The sequence below is a fragment of the Oncorhynchus mykiss genome, unplaced genomic scaffold (genome assembly GCF_013265735.2).
Source record: "Oncorhynchus mykiss isolate Arlee unplaced genomic scaffold, USDA_OmykA_1.1 un_scaffold_551, whole genome shotgun sequence".
Classification (NCBI taxonomy): Eukaryota; Metazoa; Chordata; class Actinopteri; order Salmoniformes; family Salmonidae; genus Oncorhynchus; species Oncorhynchus mykiss.
In genome coordinates this window covers 20,970-48,164 of record NW_023493998.1, presented here as the reverse complement: position 1 = coordinate 48,164, position 27,195 = coordinate 20,970, and the positions used below count along the sequence as shown (strand labels likewise).

Sequence of the window (27,195 nt, the reverse complement as noted above, 5' to 3'; positions counted from 1 at the left end):
TATCCATTGCGCCACTGGCCGCACAGCCAAGCTGAAGTCAGGACACACCTAGGCCAGTGTACACAGTCATAGCTTCTGTCACCGACAAGGTTCCTTGGGATTTCTGTTACAGATGCAAATCTTAATTTGATCCTCCTGTTGTTGCATGAATTTTACTGCAGAGCAAGAAATGCAGCAATGAAGTGTATTCAACGTTTAAAATGCCTTGTATAATTTGAATCTACATAACATGTCACATTTCCTGTTGCTGAGGGAATATTGTTGTGTTGTGTGAAACTGCTGCCAGTTAAAATGCAGTATCTGTTGTTACACAAGTGCATCCCAAACAACAAGATATTCTTTCCCATACCGGGAGTTGAACCCGGGCCACCTGGGTGAAAACCAGGAATCCTAACCGCTAGACCATATGGAAAGACACATACTTAAAATACACATCACAGACAAATCTTTAAATGTTGACATTATGCCTTTTGGATTAAAAGCTACATCTTTTTTTCTCTGAGATGTTGGGGAATGTCCAGATGAAATCAGTCTAAAATGAGTTTGAAGTGAGAACAGCCAGAAGCACTGAAAAGTATACAGTATCAATCCCGGCTTGATTTCAATAAATTAAATTAAGTATCGAGCCAGCCAGGAGTCGAACCTAGAATCTTCTGATCCGTAGTCAGACACGTTATCCATTGCGCCACTGGCCCCACGTCTAAGCTGAAGTCAGGTCACAGCTAGACCAGTGTACACAGTCATTGTGTCTGTCAACAACAAGGTTCCTTGGTTTTCTGTTTCAGATGCATATCTTAATTTGATCCTCCTGTTGTTGCATGAATTTTACTGAAGAGCAAGAAATGCAAACTTGAAGTGTATTCAATGTTTAAAAAGTCTTGTAAATTATGAATCTACAAAACATGTCACATTTGCTGTTGCTGAGGGAATATTGTTGTGTTGTGTGATTCTGCTGCCAGTTAAAATGTGGTATCTGTTCTTACACAAGTGCATCCCAAATGACAAGATGTTCTTTCCCATACTGGGAGTTCAACCCGGGCGAAAACCAGAAATCCTAAAAGCCAGACCATATGGGAAGACAGTTACTTTAAAAAAACATCACAGACAAATCCATAAACGTTGAAATGATGCTTGTTGTAATTACAAGCTCCATCTTTTTCTCAGCGATGTTGGAGAAAAGTCCCATATAAAATCAGTCTAAAATGTGTTTGAATCGAGAACTGCCAGACACAATGAAAAGTATACAGTATTTTTCCCAGCTTGATTTTGGTCAAATAAATCTAGTTTTGAGCCAAACAGGAGTCAAATATTCAATCTTCTGACCTGTTATCAGACACGTTATCCATTGCGCCACTGGCCGCACAGCCAAGCTGAAGTCAGGACACACCTAGGCCAGTGTACACAGTCATAGCTTCTGTCACCGACAAGGTTCCTTGGGATTTCTGTTACAGATGCAAATCTTAATTTGATCCTCCTGTTGTTGCATGAATTTTACTGCAGAGCAAGAAATGCAGCAATGAAGTGTATTCAACGTTTAAAATGCCTTGTATAATTTGAATCTACATAACATGTCACATTTCCTGTTGCTGAGGGAATATTGTTGTGTTGTGTGAAACTGCTGCCAGTTAAAATGCAGTATCTGTTGTTACACAAGTGCATCCCAAACAACAAGATATTCTTTCCCATACCGGGAGTTGAACCCGGGCCACCTGGGTGAAAACCAGGAATCCTAACCGCTAGACCATATGGGAAGACACATACTTAAAATACACATCACAGACAAATCTTTAAATGTTGACATTATGCCTTTTGGATTAAAAGCTACATCTTTTTTTCTCTGAGATGTTGGGGAATGTCCAGATGAAATCAGTCTAAAATGAGTTTGAAGTGAGAACAGCCAGAAGCACTGAAGAGTATACAGTATCAATGCCGGCTTGATTTCAATCAATTAAATTAAGTATCGAGCCAGCCAGGAGTCGAACATATAATCTTCTGATCCGTAGTCAGACACGTTATCCATTGCGCCACTGGCCCCACGTCTAAGCTGAAGTCAGGTCACAGCTAGACTAGTGTACACAGTCATTGTGTCTGTCAACAAAAAGGTTCCTTGGTTTTCTGTTTCAGATGCATATCTTAATTTGATCCTCCTGTTGTTGCATGAATTTTACTGAAGAGCAAGAAATGCAAACTTGAAGTGTATTCAATGTTTAAAAAGTCTTGTAAATTATGAATCTACAAAACATGTCACATTTGCTGTTGCTGAGGGAATATTGTTGTGTTGTGTGATTCTGCTGCCAGTTAAAATGTGGTATCTGTTCTTACACAAGTGCATCCCAAATGACAAGATGTTCTTTCCCATACTGGGAGTTCAACCCGGGCGAAAACCAGGAATCCTAAAAGCCAGACCATATGGGAAGACAGTTACTTAAAAAAACATCACAGACAAATCCATAAACGTTGAAATTATGCTTGTTGTATTACAAGCTCCATCTTTTTTCTCAGAGATGTTGGAGAAAAGTCCCATATAAAATCAGTCTAAAATGTGTTTGAATCGAGAACTGCCAGACACAATGAAAAGTACACAGTATTTTTCCCAGCTTGATTTTGGTCAAATAAATCTAGTTTTGAGCCAAACAGGAGTCAAATATTCAATCTTCTGACCTGTTATCAGACACGTTATCCATTGCGCCACTGGCCGCACAGCCAAGCTGAAGTCAGGACACACCTAGGCCAGTGTACACAGTCATAGCTTCTGTCACCGACAAGGTTCCTTGGGATTTCTGTTACAGATGCAAATCTTAATTTGATCCTCCTGTTGTTGCATGAATTTTACTGCAGAGCAAGAAATGCAGCCATGAAGTGTATTCAACGTTTAAAAAGCCTTGTATAATTTGAATCTACATAACATGTCGCATTTCCTGTTGCTGAGGGAATATTGTTGTGTTGTGTGAAACTGCTGCCAGTTAAAATGCAGTATCTGTTGTTACACAAGTGCATCCCAAACAACAAGATATTCTTTCCCATACCGGGAGTTGAACCCGGGCCACCTGGGTGAAAACCAGGAATCCTAACCTCTAGACCATATGGGAAGACACATACTTAAAATACACATCACAGACAAATCTTTAAATGTTGACATTATGCCTTTTGGATTAAAAGCTACATCTTTTTTTCTCTGAGATGTTGGGGAATGTCCAGATGAAATCAGTCTAAAATGAGTTTGAAGTGAGAACAGCCAGAAGCACTGAAGAGTATACAGTATCAATGCCGGCTTGATTTCAATCAATTAAATTAAGTATCGAGCCAGCCAGGAGTCGAACATATAATCTTCTGATCCGTAGTCAGACACGTTATCCATTGCGCCACTGGCCCCACGTCTAAGCTGAAGTCAGGTCACAGCTAGACTAGTGTACACAGTCATTGTGTCTGTCAACAAAAAGGTTCCTTGGTTTTCTGTTTCAGATGCATATCTTAATTTGATCCTCCTGTTGTTGCATGAATTTTACTGAAGAGCAAGAAATGCAAACTTGAAGTGTATTCAATGTTTAAAAAGTCTTGTAAATTATGAATCTACAAAACATGTCACATTTGCTGTTGCTGAGGGAATATTGTTGTGTTGTGTGATTCTGCTGCCAGTTAAAATGTGGTATCTGTTCTTACACAAGTGCATCCCAAATGACAAGATGTTCTTTCCCATACTGGGAGTTCAACCCGGGCGAAAACCAGGAATCCTAAAAGCCAGACCATATGGGAAGACAGTTACTTAAAAAAACATCACAGACAAATCCATAAACGTTGAAATTATGCTTGTTGTATTACAAGCTCCATCTTTTTTCTCAAAGATGTTGGAGAAAAGTCCCATATAAAATCAGTCTAAAATGTGTTTGAATCGAGAACTGCCAGACACAATGAAAAGTACACAGTATTTTTCCCAGCTTGATTTTGGTCAAATAAATCTAGTTTTGAGCCAAACAGGAGTCAAATATTCAATCTTCTGACCTGTTATCAGACACGTTATCCATTGCGCCACTGGCCGCACAGCCAAGCTGAAGTCAGGACACACCTAGGCCAGTGTACACAGTCATAGCTTCTGTCACCGACAAGGTTCCTTGGGATTTCTGTTACAGATGCAAATCTTAATTTGATCCTCCTGTTGTTGCATGAATTTTACTGCAGAGCAAGAAATGCAGCCATGAAGTGTATTCAACGTTTAAAAAGCCTTGTATAATTTGAATCTACATAACATGTCACATTTCCTGTTGCTGAGGGAATATTGTTGTGTTGTGTGAAACTGCTGCCAGTTAAAATGCAGTATCTGTTGTTACACAAGTGCATCCCAAACAACAAGATATTCTTTCCCATACCGGGAGTTGAACCCGGGCCACCTGGGTGAAAACCAGGAATCCTAACCGCTAGACCATATGGGAAGACACATACTTAAAATACACATCACAGACAAATCTTTAAATGTTGACATTATGCCTTTTGGATTAAAAGCTACATCTTTTTTTGTCTGAGATGTTGGGGAATGTCCAGATGAAATCAGTCTAAAATGAGTTTGAAGTGAGAACAGCCAGAAGCACTGAAAAGTATACAGTATCAATCCCGGCTTGATTTCAATCAATTAAATTAAGTATCGAGCCAGCCAGGAGTCGAACCTAGAATCTTCTGATCCGTAGTCAGACACGTTATCCATTGCGCCACTGGCCCCACGTCTAAGCTGAAGTCAGGTCACAGCTAGACCAGTGTACACAGTCATTGTGTCTGTCAACAACAAGGTTCCTTGGTTTTCTGTTTCAGATGCATATCTTAATTTGATCCTCCTGTTGTTGCATGAATTTTACTGAAGAGCAAGAAATGCAAACTTGAAGTGTATTCAATGTTTAAAAAGTCTTGTAAATTATGAATCTACAAAACATGTCACATTTGCTGTTGCTGAGGGAATATTGTTGTGTTGTGTGATTCTGCTGCCAGTTAAAATGTGGTATCTGTTCTTACACAAGTGCATCCCAAATGACAAGATGTTCTTTCCCATACTGGGAGTTCAACCCGGGCGAAAACCAGAAATCCTAAAAGCCAGACCATATGGGAAGACAATTACTTTAAAAAAACATCACAGACAAATCCATAAACGTTGAAATGATGCTTGTTGTAATTACAAGCTCCATCTTTTTCTCAGCGATGTTGGAGAAAAGTCCCATATAAAATCAGTCTAAAATGTGTTTGAATCGAGAACTGCCAGACACAATGAAAAGTATACAGTATTTTTCCCAGCTTGATTTTGGTCAAATAAATCTAGTTTTGAGCCAAACAGGAGTCAAATATTCAATCTTCTGACCTGTTATCAGACACGTTATCCATTGCGCCACTGGCCGCACAGCCAAGCTGAAGTCAGGACACACCTAGGCCAGTGTACACAGTCATAGCTTCTGTCAGCGACAAGGTTCCTTGGGATTTCTGTTACAGATGCAAATCTTAATTTGATCCTCCTGTTGTTGCATGAATTTTACTGCAGAGCAAGAAATGCAGCAATGAAGTGTATTCAACGTTTAAAATGCCTTGTATAATTTGAATCTACATAACATGTCACATTTCCTGTTGCTGAGGGAATATTGTTGTGTTGTGTGAAACTGCTGCCAGTTAAAATGCAGTATCTGTTGTTACACAAGTGCATCCCAAACAACAAGATATTCTTTCCCATACCGGGAGTTGAACCCGGGCCACCTGGGTGAAAACCAGGAATCCTAACCGCTAGACCATATGGGAAGACACATACTTAAAATACACATCACAGACAAATCTTTAAATGTTGACATTATGTCTTTTGGATTAAAAGCTACATCTTTTTTTCTCTGAGATGTTGGGGAATGTCCAGATGAAATCAGTCTAAAATGAGTTTGAAGTGAGAACAGCCAGAAGCACTGAAAAGTATACAGTATCAATCCCGGCTTGATTTCAATCAATTAAATATCGAGCCAGCCAGGAGTCGAACCTAGAATCTTCTGATCCGTAGTCAGACACGTTATCCATTGCACCACTGGCCCCACGTCTAAGCTGAAGTCAGGTCACAGCTAGACCAGTGTACACAGTCATTGTGTCTGTCAACAACAAGGTTCCTTGGTTTTCTGTTTCAGATGCATATCTTAATTTGATCCTCCTGTTGTTGCATGAATTTTACTGAAGAGCAAGAAATGCTGAAGTGTATTCAATGTTTAAAAAGTCTTGTAAATTATGAATCTACAAAACATGTCACATTTGCTGTTGCTGAGGGAATATTGTTGTGTTGTGTGATTCTGCTGCCAGTTAAAATGTGGTATCTGTTCTTACACAAGTGCATCCCAAATGACAAGATGTTCTTTCCCATACAGGGAGTTCAACCCGGGCGAAAACCAGAAATCCTAAAAGCCAGACCATATGGGAAGACAGTTACTTTAAAAAAACATCACAGACAAATCCATAAACGTTGAAATGATGCTTGTTGTAATTACAAGCTCCATCTTTTTCTCAGCGATGTTGGAGAAAAGTCCCATATAAAATCAGTCTAAAATGTGTTTGAATCGAGAACTGCCAGAAGCACTGAAAAGTATACAGTATCAATCCCGGCTTGATTTCAATCAATTAAATTAAGTATCGAGCCAGCCAGGAGTCGAACCTAGAATCTTCTGATCCGTAGTCAGACACGTTATCCATTGCGCCACTGGCCCCACGTCTAAGCTGAAGTCAGGTCACAGCTAGACCAGTGTACACAGTCATTGTGTCTGTCAACAACAAGGTTCCTTGGTTTTCTGTTTCAGATGCATATCTTAATTTGATCCTCCTGTTGTTGCATGAATTTTACTGAAGAGCAAGAAATGCAAACTTGAAGTGTATTCAATGTTTAAAAAGTCTTGTAAATTATGAATCTACAAAACATGTCACATTTGCTGTTGCTGAGGGAATATTGTTGTGTTGTGTGATTCTGCTGCCAGTTAAAATGTGGTATCTGTTCTTACACAAGTGCATCCCAAATGACAAGATGTTCTTTCCCATACAGGGAGTTGAACCCAGGCCACCTGGGTGAAAACCAGGAATCCTAACCGCTAGACCATATGGGAAGACACATACTTAAAATACACATCACAGACAAATCTTTAAATGTTGACATTATGCCTTTTGGATTAAAAGCTACATCTTTTTTTCTCTGAGATGTTGGGGAATGTCCAGATGAAATCAGTCTAAAATGAGTTTGAAGTGAGAACAGCCAGAAGCACTGAAAAGTATACAGTATCAATCCCGGCTTGATTTCAATCAATTAAATTAAGTATCGAGCCAGCCAGGAGTCGAACCTAGAATCTTCTGATCCGTAGTCAGACACGTTATCCATTGCGCCACTGGCCCCACGTCTAAGCTGAAGTCAGGTCACAGCTAGACCAGTGTACACAGTCATTGTGTCTGTCAACAACAAGGTTCCTTGGTTTTCTGTTTCAGATGCATATCTTAATTTGATCCTCCTGTTGTTGCATGAATTTTACTGAAGAGCAAGAAATGCAAACTTGAAGTGTATTCAATGTTTAAAAAGTCTTGTAAATTATGAATCTACAAAACATGTCACATTTGCTGTTGCTGAGGGAATATTGTTGTGTTGTGTGATTCTGCTGCCAGTTAAAATGTGGTATCTGTTCTTACACAAGTGCATCCCAAATGACAAGATGTTCTTTCCCATACAGGGAGTTCAACCCGGGCGAAAACCAGAAATCCTAAAAGCCAGACCATATGGGAAGACAGTTACTTTAAAAAAACATCACAGACAAATCCATAAACGTTGAAATGATGCTTGTTGTAATTACAAGCTCCATCTTTTTCTCAGCGATGCTGGAGAAAAGTCCCATATAAAATCAGTCTAAAATGTGTTTGAATCGAGAACTGCCAGACACAATGAAAAGTATACAGTATTTTTCCCAGCTTGATTTTGGTCAAATAAATCTAGTTTTGAGCCAAACAGGAGTCAAATATTCAATCTTCTGACCTGTTATCAGACACGTTATCCATTGCGCCACTGGCCGCACAGCCAAGCTGAAGTCAGGACACACCTAGGCCAGTGTACACAGTCATAGCTTCTGTCACCGACAAGGTTCCTTGGGATTTCTGTTACAGATGCAAATCTTAATTTGATCCTCCTGTTGTTGCATGAATTTTACTGCAGAGCAAGAAATGCAGCAATGAAGTGTATTCAACGTTTAAAATGCCTTGTATAATTTGAATCTACATAACATGTCACATTTCCTGTTGCTGAGGGAATATTGTTGTGTTGTGTGAAACTGCTGCCAGTTAAAATGCAGTATCTGTTGTTACACAAGTGCATCCCAAACAACAAGACATTCTTTCCCATACCGGGAGTTGAACCCGGGCCACCTGGGTGAAAACCAGGAATCCTAACCGCTAGACCATATGGGAAGACACATACTTAAAATACACATCACAGACAAATCTTTAAATGTTGACATTATGCCTTTTGGATTAAAAGCTACATCTTTTTTTCTCTGAGATGTTGGGGAATGTCCAGATGAAATCAGTCTAAAATGAGTTTGAAGTGAGAACAGCCAGAAGCACTGAAGAGTATACAGTATCAATGCCGGCTTGATTTCAATCAATTAAATTAAGTATTGAGCCAGCCAGGAGTCGAACCTAGAATCTTCTGATCCGTAGTCAGACACGTTATCCATTGCGCCACTGGCCCCACGTCTAAGCTGAAGTCAGGTCACAGCTAGACCAGTGTACACAGTCATTGTGTCTGTCAACAACAAGGTTCCTTGGTTTTCTGTTTCAGATGCATATCTTAATTTGATCCTCCTGTTGTTGCATGAATTTTACTGAAGAGCAAGAAATGCAAACTTGAAGTGTATTCAATGTTTAAAAAGTCTTGTAAATTATGAATCTACAAAACATGTCACATTTGCTGTTGCTGAGGGAATATTGTTGTGTTGTGTGATTCTGCTGCCAGTTAAAATGTGGTATCTGTTCTTACACAAGTGCATCCCAAATGACAAGATGTTCTTTCCCATACTGGGAGTTCAACCCGGGCGAAAACCAGGAATCCTAAAAGCCAGACCATATGGGAAGACAGTTACTTAAAAAAACATCACAGACAAATCCATAAACGTTGAAATTATGCTTGTTGTATTACAAGCTCCATCTTTTTTCTCAGAGATGTTGGAGAAAAGTCCCATATAAAATCAGTCTAAAATGTGTTTGAATCGAGAACTGCCAGACACAATGAAAAGTACACAGTATTTTTCCCAGCTTGATTTTGGTCAAATAAATCTAGTTTTGAGCCAAACAGGAGTCAAATATTCAATCTTCTGACCTGTTATCAGACATGTTATCCATTGCGCCACTGGCCGCACAGCCAAGCTGAAGTCAGGACACACCTAGGCCAGTGTACACAGTCATAGCTTCTGTCACCGACAAGGTTCCTTGGGATTTCTGTTACAGATGCAAATCTTAATTTGATCCTCCTGTTGTTGCATGAATTTTACTGCAGAGCAAGAAATGCAGCAATGAAGTGTATTCAACGTTTAAAATGCCTTGTATAATTTGAATCTACATAACATGTCACATTTCCTGTTGCTGAGGGAATATTGTTGTGTTGTGTGAAACTGCTACCAGTTAAAATGCAGTATCTGTTGTTACACAAGTGCATCCCAAACGACAAGCTTTTCTTTCCCATACCGGGAGTTGAACCCGGGCCACCTGGGTGAAAACCAGGAATCCTAACCGCTAGACCATATGGGAAGACACATACTTAAAATACACATCACAGACAAATCTTTAAATGTTGACATTATGCCTGTTGGATTAAAAGCTACATCTTTTTTTCTCTGAGATGTTGGGGAATGTCCAGATGAAATCAGTCTAAAATGAGTTTGAAGTGAGAACAGCCAGAAGCACTGAAGAGTATACAGTATCAATGCCGGCTTGATTTCAATCAATTAAATTAAGTATCGAGCCAGCCAGGAGTCGAACCTAGAATCTTCTGATCCGTAGTCAGACACGTTATCCATTGCGCCACTGGCCCCACGTCTAAGCTGAAGTCAGGTCACAGCTAGACTAGTGTACACAGTCATTGTGTCTGTCAACAACAAGGTTCCTTGGTTTTCTGTTTCAGATGCATATCTTAATTTGATCCTCCTGTTGTTGCATGAATTTTACTGCAGAGCAAGAAATGCAAACTTGAAGTGTATTCAATATTTAAAAAGTCTTGTAAATTATGAATCTACAAAACATGTCACATTTGCTGTTGCTGAGGGAATATTGTTGTGTTGTGTGATTCTGCTGCCAGTTAAAATGTGGTATCTGTTCTTACACAAGTGCATCCCAAATGACAAGATGTTCTTTCCCATACGGGGAGTTCAACCCGGGCGAAAACCAGGAATCCTAAACTCCAGACCATATGGGAAGACAGTTACTTAAAAAAAACATCAAAGACAAATCCATAAACGTTGAAATGATGCTTGTTGTAATTACAAGCTCCATCTTTTTCTCAGAGATGTTGGAGAAAAGTCCCATATAAAATCAGTCTAAAATGTGTTTGAATCGAGAACTGCCAGACACAATGAAAAGTATACAGTATTTTTCCCAGCTTGATTTTGGTCAAATAAATATAGTTTTGAGCCAAACAGGAGTCAAATATTCAATCTTCTGACCTGTTATCAGACACGTTATCCATTGCGCCACTGGCCGCACAGCCAAGCTGAAGTCAGGACACACCTAGGCCAGTGTACACAGTCATAGCTTCTGTCACCGACAAGGTTCCTTGGGATTTCTGTTACAGATGCAAATCTTAATTTGATCCTCCTGTTGTTGCATGAATTTTACTGCAGAGCAAGAAATGCAGCAATGAAGTGTATTCAACGTTTAAAATGCCTTGTATAATTTGAATCTACATAACATGTCACATTTCCTGTTGCTGAGGGAATATTGTTGTGTTGTGTGAAACTGCTGCCAGTTAAAATGCAGTATCTGTTGTTACACAAGTGCATCCCAAACGACAAGATATTCTTTCCCATACCGGGAGTTGAACCCGGGACACTTGGGTGAAAACCAGGACCAACCACTAGACCATATGGGAAGACACATAATTAAAATACACATCACAGACAAATCTTTAAATGTTGACATTATGCCTGTTGGATTAAAAGCTACATCTTTTTTTCTCTGAGATGTTGGGGAATGTCCAGATGAAATCAGTCTAAAATGAGCTTGAAGTGAGAACAGCCAGAAGCACTGAAGAGTATACAGTATCAATGCCGGCTTGATTTCAATCAATTAAATTAAGTATCGAGCCAGCCAGGAGTCGAACCTAGAATCTTCTGATCCGTAGTCAGACACGTTATCCATTGCGCCACTGGCCCCACGTCTAAGCTGAAGTCAGGTCACAGCTAGACTAGTGTACACAGTCATTGTGTCTGTCAACAACAAGGTTCCTTGGTTTTCTGTTTCAGATGCATATCTTAATTTGATCCTCCTGTTGTTGCATGAATTTTACTGCAGAGCAAGAAATGCAAACTTGAAGTGTATTCAATATTTAAAAAGTCTTGTAAATTATGAATCTACAAAACATGTCACATTTGCTGTTGCTGAGGGAATATTGTTGTGTTGTGTGATTCTGCTGCCAGTTAAAATGTGGTATCTGTTCTTACACAAGTGCATCCCAAATGACAAGATGTTCTTTCCCATACGGGGAGTTCAACCCGGGCGAAAACCAGGAATCCTAAACTCCAGACCATATGGGAAGACAGTTACTTAAAAAAAACATCAAAGACAAATCCATAAACGTTGAAATGATGCTTGTTGTAATTACAAGCTCCATCTTTTTCTCAGAGATGTTGGAGAAAAGTCCCATATAAAATCAGTCTAAAATGTGTTTGAATCGAGAACTGCCAGACACAATGAAAAGTATACAGTATTTTTCCCAGCTTGATTTTGGTCAAATAAATATAGTTTTGAGCCAAACAGGAGTCAAATATTCAATCTTCTGACCTGTTATCAGACACGTTATCCATTGCGCCACTGGCCGCACAGCCAAGCTGAAGTCAGGACACACCTAGGCCAGTGTACACAGTCATAGCTTCTGTCACCGACAAGGTTCCTTGGGATTTCTGTTACAGATGCAAATCTTAATTTGATCCTCCTGTTGTTGCATGAATTTTACTGCAGAGCAAGAAATGCAGCAATGAAGTGTATTCAACGTTTAAAATGCCTTGTATAATTTGAATCTACATAACATGTCACATTTCCTGTTGCTGAGGGAATATTGTTGTGTTGTGTGAAACTGCTGCCAGTTAAAATGCAGTATCTGTTGTTACACAAGTGCATCCCAAACGACAAGATATTCTTTCCCATACCGGGAGTTGAACCCGGGACACTTGGGTGAAAACCAGGACCAACCACTAGACCATATGGGAAGACACATAATTAAAATACACATCACAGACAAATCTTTAAATGTTGACATTATGCCTGTTGGATTAAAAGCTACATCTTTTTTTCTCTGAGATGTTGGGGAATGTCCAGATGAAATCAGTCTAAAATGAGCTTGAAGTGAGAACAGCCAGAAGCACTGAAAAGTATTCAGTGTCAATCCCAGCTTGATTTCAATCAATTAAATTAAGTATCGAGCCAGCCAGGAGTCGAACCTAGAATCTTCTGATCCGTAGTCAGAGACGTTATCCATTGCGCCACTGGCCCCACGTCTAAGCTGAAGTCAGGTCACAGCTAGACCAGTGTACACAGTCATTGCGTCTGTCAACAACAAGGTTCCTTGGTTTTCTGTTTCAGATGCATATCTTAATTTGATCCTCCTGTTTTTGCATGAATTTTACTGCAGAGCAAGAAATGCAAACTTGAAGTGTATTCAATGTTTAAAAAGTCTTGTAGATTACGAATCTACAATACATGTCACATTTGCTGTTGCTGAGGGAATATTGTTGTGTTGTGTGATTCTGCTGCCAGTTAAAATGTGGTATCTGTTCTTACACAAGTGCATCCCAAATGACAAGATGTTCTTTCCCATACTGGGAGTTCAACCCGGGCGAAAACCAGGAATCCTAAACGCCAGACCATATGGGAAGACAGTTACTTAAAAAAACATCACAGACAAATCCATAAACGTTGAAATGATGCAAGTTGTAATTACAAGCTCCATCTTTTTCTCAGAGATGTTGGAGAAAAGTCCCATATAAAATCAGTCTAAAATGTGTTTGAATCGAGAACTGCCAGACACAATGAAAAGTATACAGTATTTTTCCCAGCTTGATTTTGGTCAAATAAATCTAGTTTTGAGCCAAACAGGAGTCAAATATTCAATCTTCTGACCTGTTATCAGACACGTTATCCATTGCGCCACTGGCCGGACAGCCAAGCTGAAGTCAGGACACACCTAGGCCAGTGTACACAGTCATAGCTTCTGTCACCGACAAGGTTCCTTGGGATTTCTGTTACAGATGCAAATCTTAATTTGATCCTCCTGTTGTTGCATTAATTTTACTGCAGAGCAAGAAATGCAGTCATGAAGTGTATTCAACGTTTAAAATGCCTTGTATAATTTGAATCTACATAACATGTCACATTTCCTGTTGCTGAGGGAATATTGTTGTGTTGTGTGAAACTGCTGTCAGTTAAAATGCAGTATCTGTTGTTACACAAGTGCATCCCAAACGACACGAAATTCTTTCCCATACCGGGAGTTGAACCCGGGCCACCTGGGTGAAAACCAGGACCAACCACTAGACCATATGGGAAGACACATACTTAAAATACACATCACAGACAAATCTTTAAATGTTGACATTATGCCTGTTGGATTAAAAGCTACATCTTTTTTTCTCTGAGATGTTGGGGAATGTCCAGATGAAATCAGTCTAAAATGAGGTTGAAGTGAGAACAGCCAGAAGCACTGAAAAGTATTCAGTGTCAATCCCGGCTTGATTTCAATCAATTAAATTAAGTATCGAGCCAGCCAGGAGTCGAAACTAGAATCTTCTGATCCGTAGTCAGACACGTTATCCATTGCGCCACTGGCCCCACGTCTAAGCTGAAGTCAAGTCACAGCTAGACCAGTGTACACAGTCATTGTGTCTGTCAACAACAAGGTTCCTTGGTTTTCTGTTTCAGATGCATATCTTAATTTGATCCTCCTGTTGTTGCATGAATTTTACTGAAGAGCAAGAAATGCAAACTTGAAGTGTATTCAATGTTTAAAAAGTCTTGTAAATTATGAATCTACAAAACATGTCACATTTGCTGTTGCTGAGGGAATATTGTTGTGTTGTGTGATTCTGCTGCCAGTTAAAATGTGGTATCTGTTCTTACACAAGTGCATCCCAAATGACAAGATGTTCTTTCCCATACTGGGAGTTCAACCCGGGCGAAAACCAGGAATCCTAAAAGCCAGACCATATGGGAAGACAGTTACTTTAAAAAAACATCACAGACAAATCCATAAACGTTGAAATGATGCTTGTTGTAATTACAAGCTCCATCTTTTTCTCAGCGATGTTGGAGAAAAGTCCCATATAAAATCAGTCTAAAATGTGTTTGAATCGAGAACTGCCAGACACAATGAAAAGTATACAGTATTTTTCCCAGCTTGATTTTGGTCAAATAAATCTAGTTTTGAGCCAAACAGGAGTCAAATATTCAATCTTCTGACCTGTTATCAGACACGTTATCCATTGCGCCACTGGCCGCACAGTCAAGCTGAAGTCAGGACACACCTAGGCCAGTGTACACAGTCATAGCTTCTGTCACCGACAAGGTTCCTTGGGATTTCTGTTACAGATGCAAATCTTAATTTGATCCTCCTGTTGTTGCATGAATTTTACTGCAGAGCAAGAAATGCAGCAATGAAGTGTATTCAACGTTTAAAAAGCCTTGTATAATTTGAATCTACATAACATGTCACATTTCCTGTTGCTGAGGGAATATTGTTGTGTTGTGTGAAACTGCTGCCAGTTAAAATGCAGTATCTGTCTTTACACAAGTGCATCCCAAACGACAAGAAATTCTTTCCCATACCGGGAGTTGAACACGGGCCACCTGGGTGAAAACCAGGACCAACCACTAGACCATATGGGAAGACACATACTTAAAATACACATCACAGACAAATCTTTAAATGTTGACATTATGCCTGTTGGATTAAAAGCTACATCTTTTTTTCTCTGAGATGTTGGGGAATGTCCAGATGAAATCAGTCTAAAATGAGCTTGAAGTGAGAACAGCCAGAAGCACTGAAAAGTATTCAGTGTCAATCCCGGCTTGATTTCAATCAATTAAATTAAGTATCGAGCCAGCCAGGAGTCGAACCTAGAATCTTCTGATCCGTAGTCAGACACGTTATCCATTGCACCACTGGCCCCACGTCTAAGCTGAAGTCAGGTCACAGCTAGACCAGTGTACACAGTCATTGTGTCTGTCAACAACAAGGTTCCTTGGTTTTCTGTTTCAGATGCATATCTTAATTTGATCCTCCTGTTGTTGCATGAATTTTACTGAAGAGCAAGAAATGCAAACTTCAAGTGTATTCAATGTTTAAAAAGTCTTGTAAATTATGAATCTACAAAACATGTCACATTTGCTGTTGCTGAGGGAATATTGTTGTGTTGTGTGATTCTGCTGCCAGTTAAAATGTGGTATCTGTTCTTACACAAGTGCATCCCAAATGACAAGATGTTCTTTCCCATACTGGGAGTTCAACCCGGGCGAAAACCAGGAATCCTAAAAGCCAGACCATATGGGAAGACAGTTACTTTAAAAAAACATCACAGACAAATCCATAAACGTTGAAATGATGCTTGTTGTAATTACAAGCTCCATCTTTTTCTCAGCGATGTTGGAGAAAAGTCCCATATAAAATCAGTCTAAAATGTGTTTGAATCGAGAACTGCCAGACACAATGAAAAGTATACAGTATTTTTCCCAGCTTGATTTTGGTCAAATAAATCTAGTTTTGAGCCAAACAGGAGTCAAATATTCAATCTTCTGACCTGTTATCAGACACGTTATCCATTGCGCCACAGGCCGCACAGCCAAGCTGAAGTCAGGACACACCTAGGCCAGTGTACACAGTCATAGCTTCTGTCACCGACAAGGTTCCTTGGGATTTCTGTTACAGATGCAAATCTTAATTTGATCCTCCTGTTGTTGCATGAATTTTACTGCAGAGCAAGAAATGCAGCAATGAAGTGTATTCAACGTTTAAAAAGCCTTGTATAATTTGAATCTACATAACATGTCACATTTCCTGTTGCTGAGGGAATATTGTTGTGTTGTGTGAAACTGCTGCCAGTTAAAATGCAGTATCTGTTGTTACACAAGTGCATCCCAAACGACAAGAAATTCTTTCCCATACCGGGAGTTGAACCCAGGCCACCTGGGTGAAAACCAGGACCAACCACTAGACCATATGGGAAGACACATACTTAAAATACACATCACAGACAAATCTTTAAATGTTGACATTATGCCTGTTGGATTAAAAGCTACATCTTTTTTTCTCTGAGATGTTGGGGAATGTCCAGATGAAATCAGTCTAAAATGAGCTTGAAGTGAGAACAGCCAGAAGCACTGAAAAGTATTCAGTGTCAATCCCGGCTTGATTTCAATCAATTAAATTAAGTATCGAGCCAGCCAGGAGTCGAAACTAGAATCTTCTGATCCGTAGTCAGACACGTTATCCATTGCGCCACTGGCCCCACGTCTAAGCTGAAGTCAGGTCACAGCTAGACCAGTGTACACAGTCATTGTGTCTGTCAACAACAAGGTTCCATGGTTTTCTGTTTCAGATGCATATCTTAATTTGATCCTCCTGTTGTTGCATGAATTTTACTGAAGAGCAAGAAATGCAAACTTGAAGTGTATTCAATGTTTAAAAAGTCTTGTAAATTATGAATCTACAAAACATGTCACATTTGCTGTTGCTGAGGGAATATTGTTGTGTTGTGTGATTCTGCTGCCAGTTAAAATGTGGTATCTGTTCTTACACAAGTGCATCCCAAATGACAAGATGTTCTTTCCCATACTGGGAGTTCAACCCGGGCGAAAACCAGAAATCCTAAAAGCCAGACCATATGGGAAGACAGTTACTTTAAAAAAACATCACAGACAAATCCATAAACGTTGAAATGATGCTTGTTGTAATTACAAGCTCCATCTTTTTCTCAGCGATGTTGGAGAAAAGTCCCATATAAAGTCAGTCTAAAATGTGTTTGAATCGAGAACTGCCAGACACAATGAAAAGTATACAGTATTTTTCCCAGCTTGATTTTGGTCAAATAAATCTAGTTTTGAGCCAAACAGGAGTCAAATATTCAATCTTCTGACCTGTTATCAGACACGTTATCCATTGCGCCACTGGCCGCACAGCCAAGCTGAAGTCAGGACACACCTAGGCCAGTGTACACAGTCATAGCTTCTGTCACCGACAAGGTTCCTTGGGATTTCTGTTACAGATGCAAATCTTAATTTGATCCTCCTGTTGTTGCATGAATTTTACTGCAGAGCAAGAAATGCAGCAATGAAGTGTATTCAACGTTTAAAATGCCTTGTATAATTTGAATCTACATAACATGTCACATTTCCTGTTGCTGAGGGAATATTGTTGTGTTGTGTGAAACTGCTGCCAGTTAAAATGCAGTATCTGTTGTTACACAAGTGCATCCCAAACAACAAGATATTCTTTCCCATACCGGGAGTTGAACCCGGGCCACCTGGGTGAAAACCAGGAATCCTAACCGCTAGACCATATGGGAAGAAACATACTTAAAATACACATCACAGACAAATCTTTAAATGTTGACATTATGCCTTTTGGATTAAAAGCTACATCTTTTTTTCTCTGAGATGTTGGGGAATGTCCAGATGAAATCAGTCTAAAATGAGTTTGAAGTGAGAACAGCCAGAAGCACTGAAAAGTATACAGTATCAATCCCGGCTTGATTTCAATAAATTAAATTAAGTATCGAGCCAGCCAGGAGTCGAAACTAGAATCTTCTGATCCGTAGTCAGACACGTTATCCATTGCGCCACTGGCCCCACGTCTAAGCTGAAGTCAAGTCACAGCTAGACCAGTGTACACAGTCATTGTGTCTGTCAACAACAAGGTTCCTTGGTTTTCTGTTTCAGATGCATATCTTAATTTGATCCTCCTGTTGTTGCATGAATTTTACTGAAGAGCAAGAAATGCAAACTTGAAGTGTATTCAATGTTTAAAAAGTCTTGTAAATTATGAATCTACAAAACATGTCACATTTGCTGTTGCTGAGGGAATATTGTTGTGTTGTGTGATTCTGCTGCCAGTTAAAATGTGGTATCTGTTCTTACACAAGTGCATCCCAAATGACAAGATGTTCTTTCCCATACTGGGAGTTCAACCCGGGCGAAAACCAGGAATCCTAAAAGCCAGACCATATGGGAAGACAGTTACTTTAAAAAAACATCACAGACAAATCCATAAACGTTGAAATGATGCTTGTTGTAATTACAAGCTCCATCTTTTTCTCAGCGATGTTGGAGAAAAGTCCCATATAAAATCAGTCTAAAATGTGTTTGAATCGAGAACTGCCAGACACAATGAAAAGTATACAGTATTTTTCCCAGCTTGATTTTGGTCAAATAAATCTAGTTTTGAGCCAAACAGGAGTCAAATATTCAATCTTCTGACCTGTTATCAGACACGTTATCCATTGCGCCACTGGCCGCACAGCCAAGCTGAAGTCAGGACACACCTAGGCCAGTGTACACAGTCATAGCTTCTGTCACCGACAAGGTTCCTTGGGATTTCTGTTACAGATGCAAATCTTAATTTGATCCTCCTGTTGTTGCATGAATTTTACTGCAGAGCAAGAAATGCAGCAATGAAGTGTATTCAACGTTTAAAATGCCTTGTATAATTTGAATCGACATAACATGTCACATTTCCTGTTGCTGAGGGAATATTGTTGTGTTGTGTGAAACTGCTGCCAGTTAAATTGCAATATCTGTTGTTACACAAGTGCATCCCAAACGACAAGATATTCTTTCCCATACCGGGAGTTGAACCCAGGCCACCTGGGTGAAAACCAGGAATCCTAACCGCTAGACCATATGGGAAGACACATACTTAAAATACACATCACAGACAAATCTTTAAATGTTGACATTATGCCTGTTGGATTAAAAGCTACATCTTTTTTTCTCTGAGATGTTGGGGAATGTCCAGATGAAATCAGTCTAAAATGAGTTTGAAGTGAGAACAGCCAGAAGCACTGAAAAGTATACAGTATCAATCCCGGCTTGATTTCAATAAATTAAATTAAGTATCGAGCCAGCCAGGAGTCGAACCTAGAATCTTCTGATCCGTAGTCAGACACGTTATCCATTGCGCCACTGGCCCCACGTCTAAGCTGAAGTCAGGTCACAGCTAGACCAGTGTACACAGTCATAGCTTCTGTCACCGACAAGGTTCCTTGGGATTTCTGTTACAGATGCAAATCTTAATTTGATCCTCCTGTTGTTGCATGAATTTTACTGCAGAGCAAGAAATGCAGCAATGAAGTGTATTCAACGTTTAAAATGCCTTGTATAATTTGAATCTACATAACATGTCACATTTCCTGTTGCTGAGGGAATATTGTTGTGTTGTGTGAAACTGCTGCCAGTTAAAATGCAGTATCTGTTGTTACACAAGTGCATCCCAAACAACAAGATATTCTTTCCCATACCGGGAGTTGAACCCGGGCCACCTGGGTGAAAACCAGGAATCCTAACCGCTAGACCATATGGGAAGACACATACTTAAAATACACATCACAGACAAATCTTTAAATGTTGACATTATGCCTTTTGGATTAAAAGCTACATCTTTTTTTCTCTGAGATGTTGGGGAATGTCCAGATGAAATCAGTCTAAAATGAGTTTGAAGTGAGAACAGCCAGAAGCACTGAAAAGTATACAGTATCAATCCCGGCTTGATTTCAATCAATTAAATTAAGTATCGAGCCAGCCATGAGTCGAACCTAGAATCTTCTGATCCGTAGTCAGACACGTTATCCATTGCGCCACTGGCCCCACGTCTAAGCTGAAGTCAGGTCACAGCTAGACCAGTGTACACAGTCATTGTGTCTGTCAACAACAAGGTTCCTTGGTTTTCTGTTTCAGATGCATATCTTAATTTGATCCTCCTGTTGTTGCATGAATTTTACTGAAGAGCAAGAAATGCAAACTTGAAGTGTATTCAATGTTTAAAAAGTCTTGTAAATTATGAATCTACAAAACATGTCACATTTGCTGTTGCTGAGGGAATATTGTTGTGTTGTGTGATTCTGCTGCCAGTTAAAATGTGGTATCTGTTCTTACACAAGTGCATCCCAAATGACAAGATGTTCTTTCCCATACTGGGAGTTCAACCCGGGCGAAAACCAGAAATCCTAAAAGCCAGACCATATGGGAAGACAGTTACTTTAAAAAAACATCGCAGACAATTCCATAAACGTTGAAATGATGCTTGTTGTAATTACAAGCTCCATCTTTTTCTCAGCGATGTTGGAGAAAAGTCCCATATAAAATCAGTCTAAAATGTGTTTGAATCGAGAACTGCCAGACACAATGAAAAGTATACAGTATTTTTCCCAGCTTGATTTTGGTCAAATAAATCTAGTTTTGAGCCAAACAGGAGTCAAATATTCAATCTTCTGACCTGTTATCAGACACGTTATCCATTGCGCCACTGGCCGCACAGCCAAGCTGAAGTCAGGACACACCTAGGCCAGTGTACACAGTCATAGCTTCTGTCACCGACAAGGTTCCTTGGGATTTCTGTTACAGATGCAAATCTTAATTTGATCCTCCTGTTGTTGCATGAATTTTACTGCAGAGCAAGAAATGCAGCAATGAAGTGTATTCAACGTTTAAAATGCCTCGTATAATTTGAATCTACATAACATGTCACATTTCCTGTTGCTGAGGGAATATTGTTGTGTTGTGTGAAACTGCTGCCAGTTAAAATGCAGTATCTGTTGTTACACAAGTGCATCCCAAACAACAAGATATTCTTTCACATACCGGGAGTTGAACCCAGGCCACCTGGGTGAAAACCAGGAATCCTAACCGCTAGACCATATGGGAAGACACATACTTAAAATACACATCACAGACAAATCTTTAAATGTTGACATTATGCCTTTTGGATTAAAAGCTACATCTTTTTTTCTCTGAGATGTTGGGGAATGTCCAGATGAAATCAGTCTAAAATGAGTTTGAAGTGAGAACAGCCAGAAGCACTGAAAAGTATACAGTATCAATCCCGGCTTGATTTCAATCAATTAAATTAAGTATCGAGCCAGCCAGGAGTCGAACCTAGAATCTTCTGATCCGTAGTCAGACACGTTATCCATTGCGCCACTGGCCCCACGTCTAAGCTGAAGTCAGGTCACAGCTAGACCAGTGTACACAGTCATTGTGTCTGTCAACAACAAGGTTCCTTGGTTTTCTGTTTCAGATGCATATCTTAATTTGATCCTCCTGTTGTTGCATGAATTTTACTGAAGAGCAAGAAATGCAAACTTGAAGTGTATTCAATGTTTAAAAAGTCTTGTAAATTATGAATCTACAAAACATGTCACATTTGCTGTTGCTGAGGGAATATTGTTGTGTTGTGTGATTCTGCTGCCAGTTAAAATGTGGTATCTGTTCTTACACAAGTGCATCCCAAATGACAAGATGTTCTTTCCCATACTGGGAGTTCAACCCGGGCGAAAACCAGAAATCCTAAAAGCCAGACCATATGGGAAGACAGTTACTTTAAAAAAACATCACAGACAAATCCATAAACGTTGAAATGATGCTTGTTGTAATTACAAGCTCCATCTTTTTCTCAGCGATGTTGGAGAAAAGTCCCATATAAAATCAGTCTAAAATGTGTTTGAATAGAGAACTGCCAGAAGCACTGAAAAGTATACAGTATCAATCCCGGCTTGATTTCAATCAATTAAATTAAGTATCGAGCCAGCCATGAGTCGAACCTAGAATCTTCTGATCCGTAGTCAGACACGTTATCCATTGCGCCACTGGCCCCACGTCTAAGCTGAAGTCAGGTCACAGCTAGACCAGTGTACACAGTCATTGTGTCTGTCAACAACAAGGTTCCTTGGTTTTCTGTTTCAGATGCATATCTTAATTTGATCCTCCTGTTGTTGCATGAATTTTACTGAAGAGCAAGAAATGCAAACTTGAAGTGTATTCAATGTTTAAAAAGTCTTGTAAATTATGAATCTACAAAACATGTCACATTTGCTGTTGCTGAGGGAATATTGTTGTGTTGTGTGATTCTGCTGCCAGTTAAAATGTAGTATCTGTTCTTACACAAGTGCATCCCAAATGACAAGATGTTCTTTCCCATACTGGGAGTTCAACCCGGGCGAAAACCAGAAATACTAAAAGCCAGACCATATGGGAAGACAATTACTTTAAAAAAACATCACAGACAAATCCATAAACGTTGAAATGATGCTTGTTGTAATTACAAGCTCCATCTTTTTCTCAGCGATGTTGGAGAAAAGTCCCATATAAAATCAGTCTAAAATGTGTTTGAATCGAGAACTGCCAGACACAATGAAAAGTATACAGTATTTTTCCCAGCTTGATTTTGGTCAAATAAATCTAGTTTTGAGCCAAACAGGAGTCAAATATTCAATCTTCTGACCTGTTATCAGACACGTTATCCATTGCGCCACTGGCCGCACAGCCAAGCTGAAGTCAGGACACACCTAGGCCAGTGTACACAGTCATAGCTTCTGTCACCGACAAGGTTCCTTGGGATTTCTGTTACAGATGCAAATCTTAATTTGATCCTCCTGTTGTTGCATGAATTTTACTGCAGAGCAAGAAATGCAGCAATGAAGTGTATTCAACGTTTAAAATGCCTTGTATAATTTGAATCTACATAACATGTCACATTTCCTGTTGCTGAGGGAATATTGTTGTGTTGTGTGAAACTGCTGCCAGTTAAAATGCAGTATCTGTTGTTACACAAGTGCATCCCAAACAACAAGATATTCTTTCCCATACCGGGAGTTGAACCCGGGCCACCTGGGTGAAAACCAGGAATCCTAACCGCTAGACCATATGGGAAGACACATACTTAAAATACACATCACAGACAAATCTTTAAATGTTGACATTATGCCTTTTGGATTAAAAGCTACATCTTTTTTTCTCTGAGATGTTGGGGAATGTCCAGATGAAATCAGTCTAAAATGAGTTTGAAGTGAGAACAGCCAGAAGCACTGAAGAGTATACAGTATCAATGCCGGCTTGATTTCAATCAATTAAATTAAGTATCAAGCCAGCCAGGAGTCGAACATATAATCTTCTGATCCGTAGTCAGACACGTTATCCACTGCGCCACTGGCCCCACGTCTAAGCTGAAGTCAGGTCACAGCTAGACTAGTGTACACAGTCATTGTGTCTGTCAACAAAAAGGTTCCTTGGTTTTCTGTTTCAGATGCATATCTTAATTTGATCCTCCTGTTGTTGCATGAATTTTACTGAAGAGCAAGAAATGCAAACTTGAAGTGTATTCAATGTTTAAAAAGTCTTGTAAATTATGAATCTACAAAACATGTCACATTTGCTGTTGCTGAGGGAATATTGTTGTGTTGTGTGATTCTGCTGCCAGTTAAAATGTGGTATCTGTTCTTACACAAGTGCATCCCAAATGACAAGATGTTCTTTCCCATACTGGGAGTTCAACCCGGGCGAAAACCAGGAATCCTAAAAGCCAGACCATATGGGAAGACAGTTACTTAAAAAAACATCACAGACAAATCCATAAACGTTGAAATTATGCTTGTTGTATTACAAGCTCCATCTTTTTTCTCAGAGATGTTGGAGAAAAGTCCCATATAAAATCAGTCTAAAATGTGTTTGAATCGAGAACTGCCAGACACAATGAAAAGTACACAGTATTTTTCCCAGCTTGATTTTGGTCAAATAAATCTAGTTTTGAGCCAAACAGGAGTCAAATATTCAATCTTCTGACCTGTTATCAGACACGTTATCCATTGCGCCACTGGCCGCACAGCCAAGCTGAAGTCAGGACACACCTAGGCCAGTGTACACAGTCATAGCTTCTGTCACCGACAAGGTTCCTTGGGATTTCTGTTACAGATGCAAATCTTAATTTGATCCTCCTGTTGTTGCATGAATTTTACTGCAGAGCAAGAAATGCAGCCATGAAGTGTATTCAACGTTTAAAAAGCCTTGTATAATTTGAATCTACATAACATGTCACATTTCCTGTTGCTGAGGGAATATTGTTGTGTTGTGTGAAACTGCTACCAGTATCTGTTGTTACACAAGTGCATCCTAAACGACAAGCTTTTCTTTCCCATACCAGGAGTTGAACCCGGGCCACCTGGGTGAAAACCAGGAATCCTAACCGCTAGACCATATGGGAAGACACATACTTAAAATACACATCACAGACAAATCTTTAAATGTTGACATTATGCCTGTTGAATTAAAAGCTACATCTTTTTTTTCTCTGAGATGTTGGGGAATGTCCAGATGAAATCAGTCTAAAATGAGTTTGAAGTGAGAACAGCCAGAAGCACTGAAAAGTATACAGTATCAATCCCGGCTTGATTTCAATCAATTAAAAATTAAGTATCGAGGCAGCAAGGAGTCGAACCTAGAATCTTCTGATCCGTATTCAGACATGTTATCCATTGCGCCACTGGCCCCACGTCTAAGCTGAAGTCAGGTCACAGCTAGACCAGTGTACACAGTCATTGCGTCTGTCAACAACAAGGTTCCTTGGTTTTCTGTTTCAGATGCATATCTTAATTTGATCCTCCTGTTGTTGCATGAATTTTACTGCAGAGCAAGAAATGCAAACTTGAAGTGTATTCAATGTTTAAAAAGTCTTGTAAATTATGAATCTACAAAACATGTCACATTTGCTGTTATTGAGGGAATATTGTTGTGTTGTGTGATTCTGCTGCCAGTTAAAATGTGGTATCTGTTCTTACACAAGTGCATCCCAAATGACAAGATGTTCTTTCCCATACTGGGAGTTCAACCCGGGCGAAAACCAGGAATCCTAAAAGCCAGACCATATGGGAAGACAGTTACTTTAAAAAAACATCACAGACAAATCCATAAACGTTGAAATGATGCTTGTTGTAATTACAAGCTCCATCTTTTTCTCAGAGATGTTGGAGAAAAGTCCCATATAAAATCAGTCTAAAATGTGTTTGAATCGAGAACTGCCAGACACAATGAAAAGTATACAGTATTTTTCCCAGCTTGATTTTGGTCAAATAAATCTAGTTTTGAGCCAAACAGGAGTCAAATATTCAATCTTCTGACCTGTTATCAGACACGTTATCCATTGCGCCACTGGCCGCACAGCCAAGCTGAAGTCAGGACACACCTAGGCCAGTGTACACAGTCATAGCTTCTGTCACCGACAAGGTTCCTTGGGATTTCTGTTACAGATGCAAATCTTAATTTGATCCTCCTGTTGTTGCATGAATTTTACTGCAGAGCAAGAAATGCAGCAATGAAGTGTATTCAACGTTTAAAATGCCTTGTATAATTTGAATCTACATAACATGTCACATTTCCTGTTGCTGAGGGAATATTGTTGTGTTGTGTGAAACTGCTGCCAGTTAAAATGCAGTATCTGTTGTTACACAAGTGCATCCCAAACAACAAGATATTCTTTCCCATACCGGGAGTTGAACCCGGGCCACCTGGGTGAAAACCAGGAATCCTAACCGCTAGACCATATGGGAAGACACATACTTAAAATACACATCACAGACAAATCTTTAAATGTTGACATTATGCCTTTTGGATTAAAAGCTACATCTTTTTTTCTCTGAGATGTTGGGGAATGTCCAGATGAAATCAGTCTAAAATGAGTTTGAAGTGAGAACAGCCAGAAGCACTGAAAAGTATACAGTATCAATCCCGGCTTGATTTCAATCAATTAAATTAAGTATCGAGCCAGCCAGGAGTCGAACCTAGAATCTTCTGATCCGTAGTCAGACACGTTATCCATTGCGCCACTGGCCCCACGTCTAAGCTGAAGTCAGGTCACAGCTAGACCAGTGTACACAGTCATTGTGTCTGTCAACAACAAGGTTCCTTGGTTTTCTGTTTCAGATGCATATCTTAATTTGATCCTCCTGTTGTTGCATGAATTTTACTGAAGAGCAAGAAATGCAAACTTGAAGTGTATTCAATGTTTAAAAAGTCTTGTAAATTATGAATCTACAAAACATGTCACATTTGCTGTTGCTGAGGGAATATTGTTGTGTTGTGTGATTCTGCTGCCAGTTAAAATGTGGTATCTGTTCTTACACAAGTGCATCCCAAATGACAAGATGTTCTTTCCCATACTGGGAGTTCAACCTGGGCGAAAACCAGAAATCCTAAAAGCCAGACCATATGGGAAGACAATTACTTTAAAAAAACATCACAGACAAATCCATAAACGTTGAAATGATGCTTGTTGTAATTACAAGCTCCATCTTTTTCTCAGCGATGTTGGAGAAAAGTCCCATATAAAATCAGTCTAAAATGTGTTTGAATCGAGAACTGCCAGACACAATGAAAAGTATACAGTATTTTTCCCAGCTTGATTTTGGTCAAATAAATCTAGTTTTGAGCCAAACAGGAGTCAAATATTCAATCTTCTGACCTGTTATCAGACACGTTATCCATTGCGCCACTGGCCGCACAGCCAAGCTGAAGTCAGGACACACCTAGGCCAGTGTACACAGTCATAGCTTCTGTCACCGACAAGGTTCCTTGGGATTTCTGTTACAGATGCAAATCTTAATTTGATCCTCCTGTTGTTGCATGAATTTTACTGCAGAGCAAGAAATGCAGCAATGAAGTGTATTCAACGTTTAAAATGCCTTGTATAATTTGAATCTACATAACATGTCACATTTCCTGTTGCTGAGGGAATATTGTTGTGTTGTGTGAAACTGCTGCCAGTTAAAATGCAGTATCTGTTGTTACACAAGTGCATCCCAAACAACAAGATATTCTTTCCCATACCGGGAGTTGAACCCGGGCCACCTGGGTGAAAACCAGGAATCCTAACCGCTAGACCATATGGGAAGACACATACTTAAAATACACATCACAGACAAATCTTTAAAT

The 27,195-nt window shown here is 39.6% G+C and overlaps 29 non-coding genes across 29 annotated transcripts; all 29 read right to left on the bottom strand.

The window, feature by feature from the left end:
* Nucleotides 1–340: 340 nt before the first annotated feature.
* trnae-uuc lies at nt 341–412 on the bottom strand. Its single transcript has one exon. It is a non-coding gene; the product is annotated as a tRNA-Glu (tRNA).
* A 210-nt stretch (nt 413–622) lies between these two features.
* On the bottom strand, nt 623–695 carry trnar-acg. Its single transcript has one exon. It is a non-coding gene; the product is annotated as a tRNA-Arg (tRNA).
* A 984-nt stretch (nt 696–1,679) lies between these two features.
* trnae-uuc lies at nt 1,680–1,751 on the bottom strand. The gene has a single exon. It is a non-coding gene; the product is annotated as a tRNA-Glu (tRNA).
* A 1,266-nt stretch (nt 1,752–3,017) lies between these two features.
* trnae-uuc lies at nt 3,018–3,089 on the bottom strand. Its single transcript has one exon. It is a non-coding gene; the product is annotated as a tRNA-Glu (tRNA).
* A 1,266-nt stretch (nt 3,090–4,355) lies between these two features.
* On the bottom strand, nt 4,356–4,427 carry trnae-uuc. Its single transcript has one exon. It is a non-coding gene; the product is annotated as a tRNA-Glu (tRNA).
* A 210-nt stretch (nt 4,428–4,637) lies between these two features.
* On the bottom strand, nt 4,638–4,710 carry trnar-acg. The gene has a single exon. It is a non-coding gene; the product is annotated as a tRNA-Arg (tRNA).
* A 984-nt stretch (nt 4,711–5,694) lies between these two features.
* On the bottom strand, nt 5,695–5,766 carry trnae-uuc. Its single transcript has one exon. It is a non-coding gene; the product is annotated as a tRNA-Glu (tRNA).
* Nucleotides 5,767–5,971: 205 nt separating this feature from the next.
* Nucleotides 5,972–6,044, bottom strand: trnar-acg. The gene has a single exon. It is a non-coding gene; the product is annotated as a tRNA-Arg (tRNA).
* Nucleotides 6,045–6,631: 587 nt separating this feature from the next.
* Nucleotides 6,632–6,704, bottom strand: trnar-acg. Its single transcript has one exon. It is a non-coding gene; the product is annotated as a tRNA-Arg (tRNA).
* A 318-nt stretch (nt 6,705–7,022) lies between these two features.
* On the bottom strand, nt 7,023–7,094 carry trnae-uuc. Its single transcript has one exon. It is a non-coding gene; the product is annotated as a tRNA-Glu (tRNA).
* A 210-nt stretch (nt 7,095–7,304) lies between these two features.
* On the bottom strand, nt 7,305–7,377 carry trnar-acg. The gene has a single exon. It is a non-coding gene; the product is annotated as a tRNA-Arg (tRNA).
* A 984-nt stretch (nt 7,378–8,361) lies between these two features.
* On the bottom strand, nt 8,362–8,433 carry trnae-uuc. Its single transcript has one exon. It is a non-coding gene; the product is annotated as a tRNA-Glu (tRNA).
* A 210-nt stretch (nt 8,434–8,643) lies between these two features.
* On the bottom strand, nt 8,644–8,716 carry trnar-acg. The gene has a single exon. It is a non-coding gene; the product is annotated as a tRNA-Arg (tRNA).
* A 983-nt stretch (nt 8,717–9,699) lies between these two features.
* trnae-uuc lies at nt 9,700–9,771 on the bottom strand. Its single transcript has one exon. It is a non-coding gene; the product is annotated as a tRNA-Glu (tRNA).
* Nucleotides 9,772–9,981: 210 nt separating this feature from the next.
* Nucleotides 9,982–10,054, bottom strand: trnar-acg. The gene has a single exon. It is a non-coding gene; the product is annotated as a tRNA-Arg (tRNA).
* A 1,263-nt stretch (nt 10,055–11,317) lies between these two features.
* trnar-acg lies at nt 11,318–11,390 on the bottom strand. The gene has a single exon. It is a non-coding gene; the product is annotated as a tRNA-Arg (tRNA).
* A 1,263-nt stretch (nt 11,391–12,653) lies between these two features.
* Nucleotides 12,654–12,726, bottom strand: trnar-acg. The gene has a single exon. It is a non-coding gene; the product is annotated as a tRNA-Arg (tRNA).
* A 2,598-nt stretch (nt 12,727–15,324) lies between these two features.
* On the bottom strand, nt 15,325–15,397 carry trnar-acg. The gene has a single exon. It is a non-coding gene; the product is annotated as a tRNA-Arg (tRNA).
* A 2,320-nt stretch (nt 15,398–17,717) lies between these two features.
* trnae-uuc lies at nt 17,718–17,789 on the bottom strand. The gene has a single exon. It is a non-coding gene; the product is annotated as a tRNA-Glu (tRNA).
* A 1,267-nt stretch (nt 17,790–19,056) lies between these two features.
* trnae-uuc lies at nt 19,057–19,128 on the bottom strand. The gene has a single exon. It is a non-coding gene; the product is annotated as a tRNA-Glu (tRNA).
* A 210-nt stretch (nt 19,129–19,338) lies between these two features.
* trnar-acg lies at nt 19,339–19,411 on the bottom strand. Its single transcript has one exon. It is a non-coding gene; the product is annotated as a tRNA-Arg (tRNA).
* A 319-nt stretch (nt 19,412–19,730) lies between these two features.
* trnae-uuc lies at nt 19,731–19,802 on the bottom strand. Its single transcript has one exon. It is a non-coding gene; the product is annotated as a tRNA-Glu (tRNA).
* Nucleotides 19,803–21,069: 1,267 nt separating this feature from the next.
* trnae-uuc lies at nt 21,070–21,141 on the bottom strand. The gene has a single exon. It is a non-coding gene; the product is annotated as a tRNA-Glu (tRNA).
* Nucleotides 21,142–21,351: 210 nt separating this feature from the next.
* Nucleotides 21,352–21,424, bottom strand: trnar-acg. The gene has a single exon. It is a non-coding gene; the product is annotated as a tRNA-Arg (tRNA).
* A 1,649-nt stretch (nt 21,425–23,073) lies between these two features.
* Nucleotides 23,074–23,145, bottom strand: trnae-uuc. The gene has a single exon. It is a non-coding gene; the product is annotated as a tRNA-Glu (tRNA).
* A 1,255-nt stretch (nt 23,146–24,400) lies between these two features.
* trnae-uuc lies at nt 24,401–24,472 on the bottom strand. Its single transcript has one exon. It is a non-coding gene; the product is annotated as a tRNA-Glu (tRNA).
* Nucleotides 24,473–25,742: 1,270 nt separating this feature from the next.
* trnae-uuc lies at nt 25,743–25,814 on the bottom strand. Its single transcript has one exon. It is a non-coding gene; the product is annotated as a tRNA-Glu (tRNA).
* A 210-nt stretch (nt 25,815–26,024) lies between these two features.
* Nucleotides 26,025–26,097, bottom strand: trnar-acg. The gene has a single exon. It is a non-coding gene; the product is annotated as a tRNA-Arg (tRNA).
* Nucleotides 26,098–27,081: 984 nt separating this feature from the next.
* On the bottom strand, nt 27,082–27,153 carry trnae-uuc. Its single transcript has one exon. It is a non-coding gene; the product is annotated as a tRNA-Glu (tRNA).
* Between the last annotated feature and the right edge of the window lie 42 nt (nt 27,154–27,195).